This window comes from Chelonoidis abingdonii, chromosome 15, assembly GCF_003597395.2.
Source record: "Chelonoidis abingdonii isolate Lonesome George chromosome 15, CheloAbing_2.0, whole genome shotgun sequence".
Taxonomy (NCBI): Eukaryota; Metazoa; Chordata; order Testudines; family Testudinidae; genus Chelonoidis; species Chelonoidis abingdonii.
In genome coordinates, this window is record NC_133783.1 from 5,649,021 (window position 1) to 5,664,031 (window position 15,011).

Below are 15,011 nucleotides of genomic sequence, written 5' to 3' on the forward strand. Positions count from 1 at the left end.
AACCAATAGCTAAGCGGCCTCTTTTCATACCCATTCCTTTTAGTTTCAGCTGACATTTGGAAATGTTCCCCGCTTCTACACCCCTCCCCATTATAAGATGATCTGACCTAAAACTAAAGAGACTGCAATAGAAAGCTGAGATTTAATATAAAACACAAACATTTCTGCTGAAACTTGTAACCTCCTACTTTGTTGGGGCCACAGTGACTGGTGAGATAAAATCATCCCATCTGATAGCGGAACTGAGCAGTACAGCAGAGTTCAAGTATAGATTTTTTTTTAAAGCTCTGGAAATGAGTTAAAATCTGGCTCAAGTGAAAATAAATGTTGTTGCTAGCCGAACCACCACACAATTTGTCCAAACTGGGAATCCTTGCTGAAGAGTGCCCTTTGGACTGAAATATAAGTAAGGTAGTATAGGACAAGACAGAGTTATGTGAAAAAGCTTTCAACCACAAATGGTTGGGCAAGATTCAGAAACCACTAGGTGAAATCTACGGCCTGTGTTATGCAGGAGGTCAGATTAGATGATTGTAATGGTTCCATCTAGTTTTAAAGTGAGGAATTATGCATTAGTTTAAAATCTCAATATTTCATACAGATCGGTGTTTGCAGCAAAAGCTTGTCAAGGTGAAAAGTGTTAGCCTGGCAGCTCAAACTCTTAGATAAGAGGTTTATTTTCAGGAATTCTTTTCCTTAGAATACTGGTGGTTTTTAGACTTGCAGCCACATTGATACTTTAGACAGCTATCTGAGAGTTTTAACTGACTGGAGTGAGAAGCAATCCCGTATATAAAGTGGTGGTGTTGTATGTACCCCGGGCTGGGTAAGAACGTGAGGACTCCATGCTTGTTAAACTGTCTCTTGATTAATTTACAGAGATGCTGCCATTGCAGCTAGCATTCTAGCCATATGCACACAGACTGACTTCAGAGGGAGTCTTCCCACTGACTGCAGTGGGGTTTGTATGAGAGCCTTGATGAGCTAATTGTTCTCTTCCAGTTTTGATTTCTGTTGCTTTCTGGAAAGAAGCTTGCCACATTATATTAACCTGCCAAGCAGTTAAGGCTTAACTGTTGATTTTAACACTATTTTGCTTTATAAATTAAATCACAAAAAAGGTCGAATGCGGATGGCGCATTGAAATGTAAACAAAGCTTGTCAGGGGCTTTTATAAAGCTCCTTGTTGAGACTAAACAACTCCACATGTTCAGTGGGCTGATTAGAAATGCAAAAATGGAGGGGACTATCATGAATAAATAATCCATAATAACTGTGCTGAAAAAAGGCCCAACTGAAAAGAACGAATAAAATCTTGTTTTCAAATGGTACCCCATCACAGAGGATTTTTCTAGCTGCAACCTAGAGTTACAAAATTTAGACACTGATTTATGGCAAAAACGAACAAAGGTTGAGAAGCAGAAGTACTCCTGGGTCTGATAGAAATCTCATTGAGCTGCTTTTTTAAAAAAAATCCAACTAACAAGGCTATTTGACAGCAAATTGTTCCATGGTTTGGATGTATCTGGTGAATTGTTCTTGGAAACTGTGTAGCTTTAAGAATTTGAATCTTTGTAGGTTGTTAGAAAAAATAGTTTAGCAAATTTTGTTAAAATTCTTTGACGAATCAGCCTCAGAGTAAAACATATGAAATCTCAGGAAGAGCTGAATAGATTGTGTCCAGTGTTAGACTCTAAGTACATGCTTTGGGCTCTTACTAGCAGAGGAAACTTTTGAGATAATTTGGTTTTAATAAACAGTGCACCATGTGTTCAAACCCTACACATCCATTGCCTTCAGTGCAATCAGGATTTCACTCTTGGTTGCTTAAAGCAATGCTAAATATGGCCCAAATGATAGGTCAGACTCCTGGATCAGATACCTAAATATAAATCAGGACTATCTATACTGAAGTCAATGGAGCTACTCATGAGATGAGAATCTGGACCACCTATTCCAGTTTTAAAATCTATTCCAAAGGAGTAAATGGGCAACATGCATGATGATATGTTAACCCTCCAGTGAGTATCAGTATGTTGTTCCCATCATATCTGTGTAGTCTCGGTTAATGGTCAAGCCAGCCACTTTATTGTTTTTTATTATTTAACTCAACACAGTGTGGCCCTAAGCAGAGCTGTGCAAAATCTTCAAAATGAAAGGTAGAACCATGTCATCTTTGCCTGCTTCCCCACCCCCACCCCGAAAACCAATTTATGTCAACCTTTTTTGCTTTCTTTAGCAAGAGATTTTCCAAAACGCTTTCATTATGAAAAATACACCAATGTCAGAGTCAAACATGCAGTGGAGCCTATTAAATTTCTCCAGTTTCTTCTGTGCTTCATTCATACAAACTTCAGATTCAAGCTAAAATTACGGACTTGGGAAGACTGGTAAACTAAATCCACCAGCATGGTTACTCAAAAGTAGTGCAAATGGAAACTATTGTAATCCTAAACAATTGTTCAAGAAGAAATAGGTGATCGTATTGATAGAATAATCTGATGTATGACTCAAAGTTGCCTCTATCTCCAGAACACCCCTTTAAAAATCTTAAGCTTCATTCATATTTTAAGGATTTGGGGATCTTCTCCCCCTCTTTGCTAATTGCATAGCAGGATCTTACTACTGCAACAGCTTTGAAGGGTCTGTCACTGAGGTGTATGCACCTCACACTGGCAGTGTAAAAGTTAAAGGAGCTAGAGAGGCATCTGATGGCACCTGGAGGGTATGTCAGATTTAATTCAGCATAAGACCCAGAGGGAAAGGAGCTGTACAGCTGATTTAAGTGGAGGAGCTGTCAGAGAGAGCTGGTACCCGTGGGACTGGTCCTGAAGGAAGAAGCACAGCAGATATGAAATAGACTCCTGAGGCAGGCCTGGGAGAAGGAGTCCAGGAAAGAAGTCTTGAGGGTCAAGGGCTTAGGAGGAACTGGGCCTCCAGGGAGACAGTGCTCTGTAGCAAAGCAGGAAAGAACCTTGCAGAGCCTGGGAGGGTGGCAAAGAGTTTGCTAAAGGCAGGAAGCCCAGACACAGAGCAGGTCTTGGGGCCTTGTGCTGAGAAGGGGACTCTGGAAAAAGCTAGGAGGGATATTGGAAAGACACAGGAGTGGAACAAGTTCCTGTCACAATCACTGACAAAAGGGGCAGGAACTAGACCTCCAGGGAGAAAACCCTGGGAGGTCTTGCTCACTACAAGAGATGGAAAGAACGCTGAGGAGCCTGGAAAGGGAACTAGGGAAAAAGTCTTAGAGGTAAGCCACAATAGGAACTAGTTTAGGGAGGCAGTACAGAGTCCTGAGGCTCCTCATTGCAGGTTCCCTGAACTGGAACCCAGAGGAGAGTGAGGACCTGGGTTTCCCTACTAGCTACCAAGAGAGGGGGCATAAAACCTGGCTGATGCAAGAGGTAAGGTCTATTGGAAGCTCCAAGAGAAGGGATACAGGGTTCAGAATGAGAGGACGAAGACCTGACGCAAAGTTATTGGACTATTTGTTTGCGGGACTCTGTTAACCTGCCATGGGCAGGACTGAATGTGATCTGGCCGGAAGGATAAGTTATGAGAAGAAGCAGATGACCAAGTGCAGCTGTCGGCAGGGGGCACCCAAGGAGGAGAGTCTGCTATGCCATTCCCAGCCATGAGGGGGCGCGCCAGCTGGTGAGTCACTCTTCTATAGGGTCACTATAGAATAACTCCATGATTTGGTGATCTCTTATTTCGTATAGTGCCACTGAAATCTATTTGAGATACAAGCTCATCTCCTCCAAAGTGCAAAATTCTCATCAGAGATGGGGACTTGTGTGTTCTGAGAACAATTATGTAAGGGCAGGGAGAAAGGGGGGAGCTGTATTAGCATGTGGGCAGCAAATGGAACAAAAATATTAACTTTAGATAGGAGTGGAAAGTTGTTACAAAGGATGTTTTGGGCAAGAAATTTCTTTTTTTTTTTAGGGAACAATTGTAAAGGCCAGAGTAAAGCTAGTGGTGGGTGTCTAAGGAAGTGATTTCTGTGTTGAGATGCAGCACAGAAAACTGTGGGGACAGAAGAGGTAGGATAAAGATGGTTTTTACTACCTTTGTGCATATTGGATTCTCACTTTCTGCAGAGGCTGAAAAGGTCCCTGGAGTAAGGCAGAGCTGCCCTGGGGGCTGTTCTAACTGATAGCAGCCTCCCCAGGGCTGCCAGTGTGTTGCTCTGCAGTCTATAATCTCCATAGCATGAAGCACTACAGATACTGCCCCTAACAAGCTTCCTCCCATCCCTGGGGCTTGCACAGGGGGTGACATATTGGCTATGTTGCTCTTGCATTGAGGTTAATTCCACCCTGGCCCCATGTGGCATCAGGGACCAGACGAGACATTGAATTGGCTTCTGAGCTTTTCATCCTGCACTTCATGAAGATGAATGAAACATTGTTTAATTTTATTATTTTTGATCTTGATATTGTGGTGGTGGTGGGTTGTTGTTTTTTTTTTTTACAATTTTCAAAAGACCCTTAAAAGCTGTCACTTGAAATTCTAAGAGGTTTCTTGGTCCTGCATGCAGGTTAAAAGGTTCTGTTTGGGAAGTCTGCAATCTGGACTTAGCAGAGTCAGTCTGGAAAGAGCCAGGCTGGAACACGTTAGGGTGAGTTGTGCCTCTCTGCCTTCGGGAGCAGCCTGCTTTGTGTGTCTCTTTCTGGTTATTGTGTGTTATCATTCTGGATTCTCTCAGACTGAAAGTGGTGTTACACTGCAACGTTCCAGCAAGAGTATGTTATAGTTGTTATATAATTTCTGTGTGTGTATGCTATGAACATGACACATGTAATCAGACTCTTAGAAGTTAGAGATAAAAAACATTTACTAGGTCACCTTCTCCATTTCACTTAGGGGTGCTGAGGAGATAGTAGGGTAGCAAATGCTAAATGAAAGGTGCATGCAGTGATGTTCAGAGGAGGGGGAGAAAGCCAATAAGTAAAGTTGTGAATGTGCTGTTGCTTCTTCAATTAGAAGGTCAGATTCACTCTTGCTGGCTCAGGAATGTGCACATTGCATCTCCTAGCCTTTTATGTCCCTGACCATGTTAATCAGAGGGAGAGCAGGCAGTGGTACTTCCACTTACTCTCCCTTGGTGTTCCATCCCAGAAGGCAACTTTAATCTTCAGGAGGTGCATTCTAGGAGCTCTGTGGTGCTGCAACAGCACGATGCATGACGGCTATGACTACATCTTTGCCTGCTTCGGTAACTGTGTTCACTGCCTGTAGGTCTCCGGGGAGGGTAAGGATATTGTGGGTGGAACTTTCACCATCATGGGCCTTATGTAGGGTCCCTAAGAAGTCAAACGAAGTAAAAACCAAATGGGCAAAGTGGAAGTAAAAGTAAAGTGGCTAGGGGAAATAAGTCAAACAGAGGTCAGCTTTTTATATAAGTTACTGGGAAAATATTCTATTCCTTTGGGTAACGCAACCCATCTTTTATACACAATTCAGCTTAATTTATGCAGCTTAAATGGCACATGTCACAACATGAACCATCAGCATTTGGGAGCATGGGAAGGAAGAAAAATTAATAAACACAGCGTTTTTTTTCAAACCAGAGTTGAAAGATACCATTCTGAGAGCATCTTTATTTTTCTTTAGCCAGAGCTGCACATAAACAGCACTCATATATCTGCACACAGTTCACTTAGTTATTTGCCAGTAGATGGAGTAGTTAAGTCATCTGTCTCTCTGTCATCTAGCTAGCCGATCAGTTTCTAATCTGACAATCTCCATAGTTTCTAGGCGCCATTAAACCCTCACCTCTGTCTTCACAGAACTACGACAGCCACCTCATCGTTGTTAGCAGGGAATGCTAACTGCATTTCCTATAGTGACAAAAAGGATGGTTTCTTACCCTTCCTCTAAAACAAACAGTTTCACTTTCTGCCTTTTGGACATTAGAGATTTATCTGCACAAGTTTCTATTCATTTCCCCCTCATACCCTTTTAGGAACTTATTCTTCCCAACAGGAGGAGAAGATATTATAAAAGTGCATTCCAACAGTGACCCTGATGCTGCTGTGTAATAAAGAAAGTGAGGCCATTCTTCAGGGAAGACAATGTTTTAGGCTGTTTATTTTGTCTCGTGTTTATGAAATAGCATAGGCTTTACCCTTCCACTAGAAGACAAAGGAATGGATTTTTCATATTGTAAAGCTAGGAGTGATGTGATGGGTACCATGGAAAACATCCTAGTAGAATCTTCTCATTAGATTAATGCGGAGCAGGCTCCTGAAAGCAGTGGCAGAAGCTAGAACTCTGCCAGATATTCACATTAACCTCAGACATTCAAACTGAGACAATGTCTACACTACCGCCAAATTGGTGCACCGGGGTCAATTTAGCAGGTCTAAATCAACGGCAGAGCACTTTCCCGTCGACCCCAGTACTGCACCTGGAATGAGAAGAGTAAAGTAAGTCAACGGGAGAGTGTCTCCCATCGACCCAGCGCAGTGTAGACATCGCAGTAAGTAGCTACGGCGACTCCAGCTACATTATTCATCTAGCTGGAGTTGTGTAATTTAGGTTGACTTACCATAGTAGTGTAGCTATAGCCCGAAACACAAACTTTTAGAACTTAATGTCTAAAATTGAACCCAAGTCTGCTGAAATTCACAAGCCTGGCCTTAGGTGGTTAGCATAAGTGCAAAGCCCATTTCTTTTCTCCTGATATATACTTCCCAAGCTTCCAGGACCTGTGGTGCTGGGCTCCTCCAGTACTTCTATGGTATGACCTCCTCTTTCCAAAGGCAATATAGGCAATATATATAGGCCACTGGATCCACAGTTCTTAAAGGGCCCTCTGGTAGTGGTGGGATGTGCCACCAATTGTGTAGAAGTAGCAGGCCTCACCTCTCCCACTGCTGTCAACCCCTCCAGAGCTTTCACTGAGACAAGGGTTGATACATTTTCATGTGTGGGGCCAGCTAAGACATTTCTGGGCAGCAATTGCATATTAGGGTTATTGGCCTCTCTCCTGTGCTAGTGTTGGTTGCTAGTGAATATGAAACTTCTCTCAGCCTTGTTGCAGTAGAAATAGCTGGCAAAGGGAATGGTGGGATTTTCCAGCTCATGCCCTGCCAAAAGAAACAATTTAAGACTTGTGAAGGCAGAGGCCCCCATAAAGACCTTGATGGAGAAAGGTGCTGCCAAAGATGCACTGAAAGTAGAGAAGGGAGCCACCTACGTCTCCTGATGAAAGAGCACACTAGGGGCAAGAGGTCTTGACAGTGGTCCTATCCAATGATATCTGAAGCATGAAGAGGAGAGGTCCCAGGTTTGTACAGATGGGGAGCAGGGTAGAGAGGTATGTGGGATGTGGTTAGCAGCCATGGGAGGAAGAGGGAGCCAGCTCTGGGGAGTTCTCCCTTCAGTGCATAAGTTTGCCAATATTTGTCAAAAATAAAATTTGCAATTGCCTGGTTAGACTATATTACCCTACATAAAAGAATTATTTTACAGCATAACTCTACAACTGCATAGTAGCCAGATTTAAAACAGCAGTCTTAAATTTTTGTTTATATAAAATCATTTTTTAAACAACAAATGTCATGTATCTGTCAAAGATTTCTTTGTGTGAGATAAGCACTGAACACGAATTGCCAGTAGCTTCAATATTTTTTTATGTACAACTGGTTGAATTATATTTTGTGACTATGATCTCTGATTTAGATTCTTTCAGTTTGTGAATCCTTCACAAATCAAAACTGATGTCTGCATTTGGTATTTGCTGAGCAGTTTGAACACATTTCAGCCAATGAGGTTGCATGTGAACTGTATACTTTGACTCCTTGCTATTCATTATTGTTGGCAAGTGATTGGTTACTTAAATTACATGGTAAATTTTCTGCCCCTTGACTGGATGAAGAGAATAATTAGTAACAAACACTGAACAGAAAATAACTAGAATTCTGAACAACAAATATTCCCATTTGTGTGAAAATAATCTTGATTTAATGCTAATATGGCCTTTCTCCAAACATAAGTGAATGAAAACTAATTTGTGCATAATAGATAATGTGGTCTACAAACCAAACAGCACTTTGGAATTCATCAGAATATTTTCAAACAATATTTGGACAGCTGTATTTTTTTGATATTTCCAAAACTGCAGATTTTATATATATAAAGTTTTATATATATAAGATCTGCTGTTTTAGAAATATATATATTTCAGTTATATATATAACTGAAAGTTCATAAGCCAAACTCAGCTCACAGTGAAATCCTATCACATAATTATAAAGACCTGAAAATATAGAATGGAAATATAAATCCCATCTAAATGTAATGGGAATGCTGGCAGATCTTTAATTTTAGCAGTGCAAATGGTGACACTATAACAAGCCATTGGTGTAGTGACTAGAATGTATAACTGGAGGTGTAGATTAACAAAAGACTGAACAACACCACATATGTCTGAACATTGGAGGCCCAGGACTCAGTATATAAACTCTCAATGATTAGTACATCAGCTTCTGTGAAGTTACACCAGGGATGAATTTGGCTTAATGCATTTGCTAATGATTTTAAAGCAAATTTACAATGTTCACTTCATCCAAACTGTCTCACTATCTGAACCAGAAAAGAATATACATACAACTGCCACTCTGGATCCAAACTGCTGTGCAGCACTCTTACAATATGCATATCAATGAACACGTACTGGCGCTTTGTGCAAAAAACCCATTCAGCTGATAATAGAAAATCATCCAATCTTAGGGCAAGTGTCAGCTGTCCCATGAAAGAAAGAAAGAAAAAGGCATGGGAATGTATACTGGCAAAATAAGTGCTCTTAAAACATCCAGGAAGAACAGATAAAGATAAAAGTGCAGGATCAAAAGTTTCAAAGGGCTGCTTGCAATTGAAATGTGAACATCACACAATTTCAAATGCCCTTCGAATAGATTTCAGCACTAGATCCTTGTGCTTATTGCCCTGTTCCTAAAGGTTTGTTTGAAGATAAACCTTTCAAGCTCAAATGGTTACTCTATTCATTGCATCACGTAACTTCTAAACAGAGCCAGACATACAATCCTTGTCTCCTCCTTTATACATGTCAGGTCAGTGAACTCCTTTTTGTGTGTGGATCCACCAGAAATATGTGTTAGCCACTTATTTATTTCATCGTCCTTTGGTGGCTCCTGCTTTACTCACTTTGATACATCATCTCCCAGAAAGCTGGTATTCACTATATTGTTGAACTGTCCCTCCGAGTAGGAAGCAGTAATTGTTTGCGTGTTCAAGGACTCCATTGTAGGTTTCTCAGAAAGAAAACATAATATTCTGTATTTGGGATAACTGCAATGGAAATGTGAAGTATATTTATACAATATATTACTATTGGCTTGATTCCGTGGGTAAAATTCTGGCCCCACTGAAATCAATGGGGCCCAAATGCTTATGTTCCCATATAAAAAGTCCTATCACTGCCTCATGTACTCTCTAGAAAATGGAACTTTAACTCTGTGACATGTCTGGATTTGGAAATGCTCTGGTGGAAATGCTAGGAAATATGTGGTGGTTTCAGAGGATTTAACTGAGGATTTAACTGAATTAAATATAAAAATGAATGATGAACTCAGTCCAATATTTATTTTGGGGCTGTGGGTAAGCTAATTAGCTGAGTGTTTCAATGCTTAGCAGTGAAATAACTAAAGATATTGATAGTGAAATGACCATCTTTAGGTTTTATTGTTAACACTCCATTGCAGTGATTGGGATAGTTCACCCCTGTGAGAACTATTGCTTCAGGCTTTCCACAGACTTATAGTATGTCTACGCTGCAGTCAGAGGGGTGACTGCAGCACATGTAGACATAATGTACAAACTCACTTGGGACCTGAAAGATGTCCTCGGGCAGCTAGCCTGTGTCACTACTCATGTTGCTGTGGCTTCACTCCTCTTGTTGTTTGAGGTCGCTAGGTGAAAGCTAGCTGGGGTATGTCTACTTGTGCTGCAGTTACACTTCCTGATTGCTGATTCACAGCAACAGAAGAGGCGTGCTTTTAACTTGATGGACACAAAGCACCAATACATCTACCTTGATGTAGGTAGGGAAGGTAAGTCATATACCTCTAAGCTAGGGTTTACCTGGACTAACTACATCAAGGTAAAGACTACCAGTGCCTGGTCTCCTCTAGTATCAGAGGGGTAGCCATGTTAGTCTGGATCTGTAAAAGCAGAAGAGAGTCCTGTGGCACCTTATAGACTAACAGACGTATTGGAGCATGAGCTTTAGTGGGCGAATACCCACTTCGTCGGATGCATGTAGTAGAAATTTCCAGGGGCAGGTATATATATGCAAGCAAGAAGCAGGCTAGAGATAACAAGGTTAGTTCAGTCAGGGAGGATGAGGCCCTCTTCTAGCAGTTGAGGGGTGAAAACCAAAGGAGGAGAAACTGTTTTTGTAGTTGGCAAGCGATTCACAGTCTTTGTTTAATCCTGAGCTGATGGTGTCAAATTTGCAGATGAACTGAAGCTCAGCAGTCTCTCTTTGGAGTCTGGTCCTGAAGTTTTTTTGCTGCAGGGTGGCTACCTTTAAATCTGCTATTGTGTGTCCAGGGAAACTGAAGTGTTCACCTACAGGTTTTTTGTATATTTCCCATCCCTAATATCCATTTATGTTCCATTCTTCTTTTCCGTAGGGCTGTCCAGTTTGGCCGATGTACATATGGACGAGGAGCATGTGGCAGTTGGATCATATGATGGCCGTGCTGATCAACTTGTGGATGTTGGCGTGTGATGAACTTGGTCGATGGTGTGACTGATCTGGTTTAGGTCCTGTGATGTCGTCACTGGGGTAAGACTATGTGGGCAGAGTTGGTCATCGAGGTGTTTGTTGCTGGATTGTATTCTGAGTTAAGAGTTTACTATAGTGCAGTGTGCAGTTACTGGTTTGAGAATATGCTTCAGCTTTCGCAGGTTGTCTGGGCGAGGACTGGCCTGCCCAGCCCAGGCCTGTGAAGTTTGAGTGGATCGTTGTCCAGGGTGGGTTGTAGATCCTGATGATGCATTGAGGGGTTTTAGCTGGGGACTGATATGTGATGGCCAGTGGAGTTCTGTTGGTTTCTTTGTGGTTTGTCTTGCAGTAGGGCTTTCTGGGTACACGTCTGGCTTGTTGACTGTTTCCTTATTTCCTCGTGTGGGTATGTGTATTTTGAGATTGCTTGGTGGAGATTTTGTAGGTGTTGTCTCTGTCTGAGGTTGGAGCAGTGCTTTGTACCTCAGTGCCTGGGGTAGACATGGATGTGTGGTGTGGCCCAGAGGGTAAGCTGGAAGCATGAAAGTAGGCAATAGCGGTTGGCAGGTTTTTTGGTATAGGGTGGTCGGATATATGACCATCACTTTTGCACCGGTTGTCTAGGACGTGGCCGTCCGTGTAGATTGGTCCAGCGTGGAGATTGGTGTGGGTGGTGGTGAAGCTCGGTTTGTTAATCCATGGTGGAAATTTTTTCCGAACTCTTCCCATGAGTCCAGATGATGAAGATGTCATCAATGTAGCATAGGTAGAGAAGGGGAGTGAGTGGATGACAGCTGAGGAAGCATTGTTCCAGGTCAGCCATAAAAATGTTGGCATATTGTGGGGCCATGCGGGTGCCCATAGCGGTGCCACTGATCTGGAGGTATATATTGTCATCAAATTTGAAATGGTCTCCTCTAGGATTTTACATCTCATTATAACCCCCGCCCTTTTTTCCAGTGAAGACAAAGCTTCAAGGGGGGTTGTCTCCAAAGTAATTGACTGCAAATTAACTTGAGGTACATAACATTCGTAGAAGTTAGCGAGGAAACTCCTCGTGTTTGTCCAAGGCTACTATCATTTGGTTCCTACTATACTTCAGCAACAGTCCAAAAGAATCCATCTCACAGTAGCTATTGTGGTGGAATTTGGCTGTACTGTGCATTGTTCCTACCTTATAACCTCCAAACAAGAGGTTCCTACCAGCTTGGATTCTTTCTCTTCCTGCACAGCTGCTTAGGGAAGGAGAATGAAGTAGGATTGTAAACTGCACAATAATCAGCCAGGCTACCCAGCGGGAAGGCTGGAGATACGTTTAGAGCAGAGAGAAACTTGTGACAATGGCTTTAACACAAAGTACTCCACGTCTGGTCACAACTTTTCTGTTTATTGCTAATAGCGATTTGTTTTGTTGTAAATATTGCCCTCTGAGTGTCCTGAGAAACAGGGAGCCTCACACAGGAATATGACTGGCCTCTGGTTTGCTGTTCTACTTGCTGATCACCGTTCTCCCTGCTTTCTGCATTTGTTAAGCCCATCTCAGAAGACCTCAACAGGCATTGCAGCTTCTATACTGGACTCATTTTACCCATCACTGAAAGACAGTGACATCTTAGGTAGAATGTGTCATCTGTTTATCACCCTCACACAGCAACATTACACATGTTTAAGACAGGAAGCAAAGATGATGTCTTTTCACTTATTTTGGCATAAAACTAGTGTAACTCTTGAGTTCATCCTGATCTGCAGCAGTGTGAAATTAGACCCTGGCTCAGCTCATGTCTTGTGATAAGCAGAGCTGGAGAAAGAAGATGAGGTTTTCTGAGCATCCAAAGCTTTAGGAATGCCAGCCTCAGGATGTACTATTGACTTCTCACCATGTTTAATAAAGCGGTCTTTCGTGCTACTCTGCCTGTATCACTTATTAAACCAATATCTTTTCCAAGTGAAACTGTAGTGGGCATTTAGATAGACAGAATGAAGTTGCCCAAACTGGAATTTGGTTAGGACACCTGGACTAAAAAATGGACTATTGTGAATAGGACATTTTAGGGGTAACAAAAATGCCCTGTGAACTGTGTGTGTGTGTGTGTGTGTGTGTGTACGTACGCACATGTGGAATAGGAAAGGGAGTGAGGGGAAATACTAAGTCTTGTTGGAAGGGAGGGCTGCTATCTCCAGGCTCAGAAGGAGAGTCCTGGGGGTTCCTGCCTACTTCAGCCCCTCCAAGTCCCTCTCCCTGGCCCTATCCTGGGTGCTGCCATGGCTGCTCCAGCCCCTCTGGTTCCCACTCTCATCTCCGCATGCGCGCACACACACGGCATGTACATTGTACATGACGGTGGACCCCCCAATAATAATTTCCTGGAGGGGTGCTAGTCCCCTGTTTCCATCAGCTGTGATTCCTGTATTGACCTCCCACCTTAGTACCTTTGTTCAGTCATTTGAAAAACAGCATATCCAGCTGACAGTGCTTCCTAGTATCATGTTGGGCATTGGAGGGCAACTACCTATGGAATAATCAAATAGTACCAAGCTCAGGCTCTCCTTACTGCTTGAGGTTACAGCCTGAGGCGGAATAATGACTGCAGACAGTCACTGAAGAGCATGTCTCCTTTTTATGGTGAATTATTAGATTTACCATCTCCTCCTATTCCACTGGACAGATTAAAGATCTCACCCTGCTGCACTCCAGGGCTAAATGAACATCACCAATGAGTCCTTGTTATGTTTTATCTTTCAGACCAAGTGACTACAGCTTTGTGGATGCGCTTGTTCTGTGTTTGGAAGTCTCATGCTGGCAGAAAAATCTCTTGGCTAATACTATAGTTATCACTGAGAAAATGCCAAATATATATTCAGACATTTAAAAAAAGCTCTTAAAGAAGACTAGTCAATTATACTTTTTCTATATAGTCGTGTATATAGCACTACCAAACAAGGCAAGCGTCATTGCTGACACATTGCTGGAAATAGAGTTGATTGAATGTGACTCAGTCCCTCGGTCTCATTGTCCAATTCATCAGTGTATGCACTGCAGTCTCATTGATTATATGTAAGACTAGCAGGAATGCTAGGTTTGCTTCACAGAGCTGCCTGCGTTCAGCTATTATAAACTCCCTCTTCTATGAAGTATATGTAAATAAGTGTATGTAAATAAGTTTGGGCATCACAAATATGACAGCACAACCAAGTTTGTGGGGGTTTTGTTTTATTTTTACATATATAAAAAGAAGAAATGCAGACACAGCTCTTTTCATGAGGAAGCCTGATGCATCCAGAACTCAGATGATTAAACCCTTTAAATCACCAACCAATATACTCTACTAAATTCCTGACCAGAAAACTCTGCATACTGACCAGCCAAGTTACCAGAAGAGAGAGAGAAGTAAAAATATATCCATGAAAATGATCTTTCCTTTATTAAACATGTTTATATTCCACATACAGTCAGAATGAAAGGGTGTTTCAAGAGACTGTCCTAGCTACCCCTAAGTTCCCTCTGACGGCATGTGGCACTGAGAAGTAACCCTGGATGTCTGCCTGCTTCTCTGCACCATATGCTAGTTTACTCAATGGTTAGTCTTGTTGCCTATTGGTGGGAAAAAAAAAGTTGCTTGTTGTAGTCAGAACACCCCTCTCTGTACAGGGACTCTAGCCAAATGGCAAAAGTGAAATCTCTGGAGTTTAAAACCATCACCTCACACGAAGCTACAATGCCACTTAACGATGGGCATTTGAGCTGCCTATTTTGTTGAGGAGAGGGACCTATTCCTGAACAATGTACCATATGTCACTCCTTCTCTAAGGCCTGGGCTACACTAGTGTGGGGGTTCGAACTAAGATACACGTAGCGTAACTGAAGTCGAAGTATCTTAGTTCGACTTACCTGGCCATCCTCATGGCGGCAAGTTGACTGCCGCGGCACTTCCGTTGACTGTGCTTACTCCTCCTGCCGAGGTGGAGTACAGGTGTCGATTAGTGAGTCGATTTATCGCATCCAGATGAACGCTATCCGCCTCCATTCTGACTTCAATGACCTTCAATGGGGTAGAAAGGAGCATTGCTCCAGACCTGAAGTGCAGCATACGTCACTTTCTCCAGTGCCTACTGACCTGAGATTCAAGGCTAAGTCTGATTCATCTTGGCTTTCTGGGCTTGGCCTGAGAAGGGCCCTCCTGGTACTCTCTATTAAGAGAGCCACTAAGCCTGCAGAGCACATCTCTCTTGGTACCAGTCCTTTGGCTCA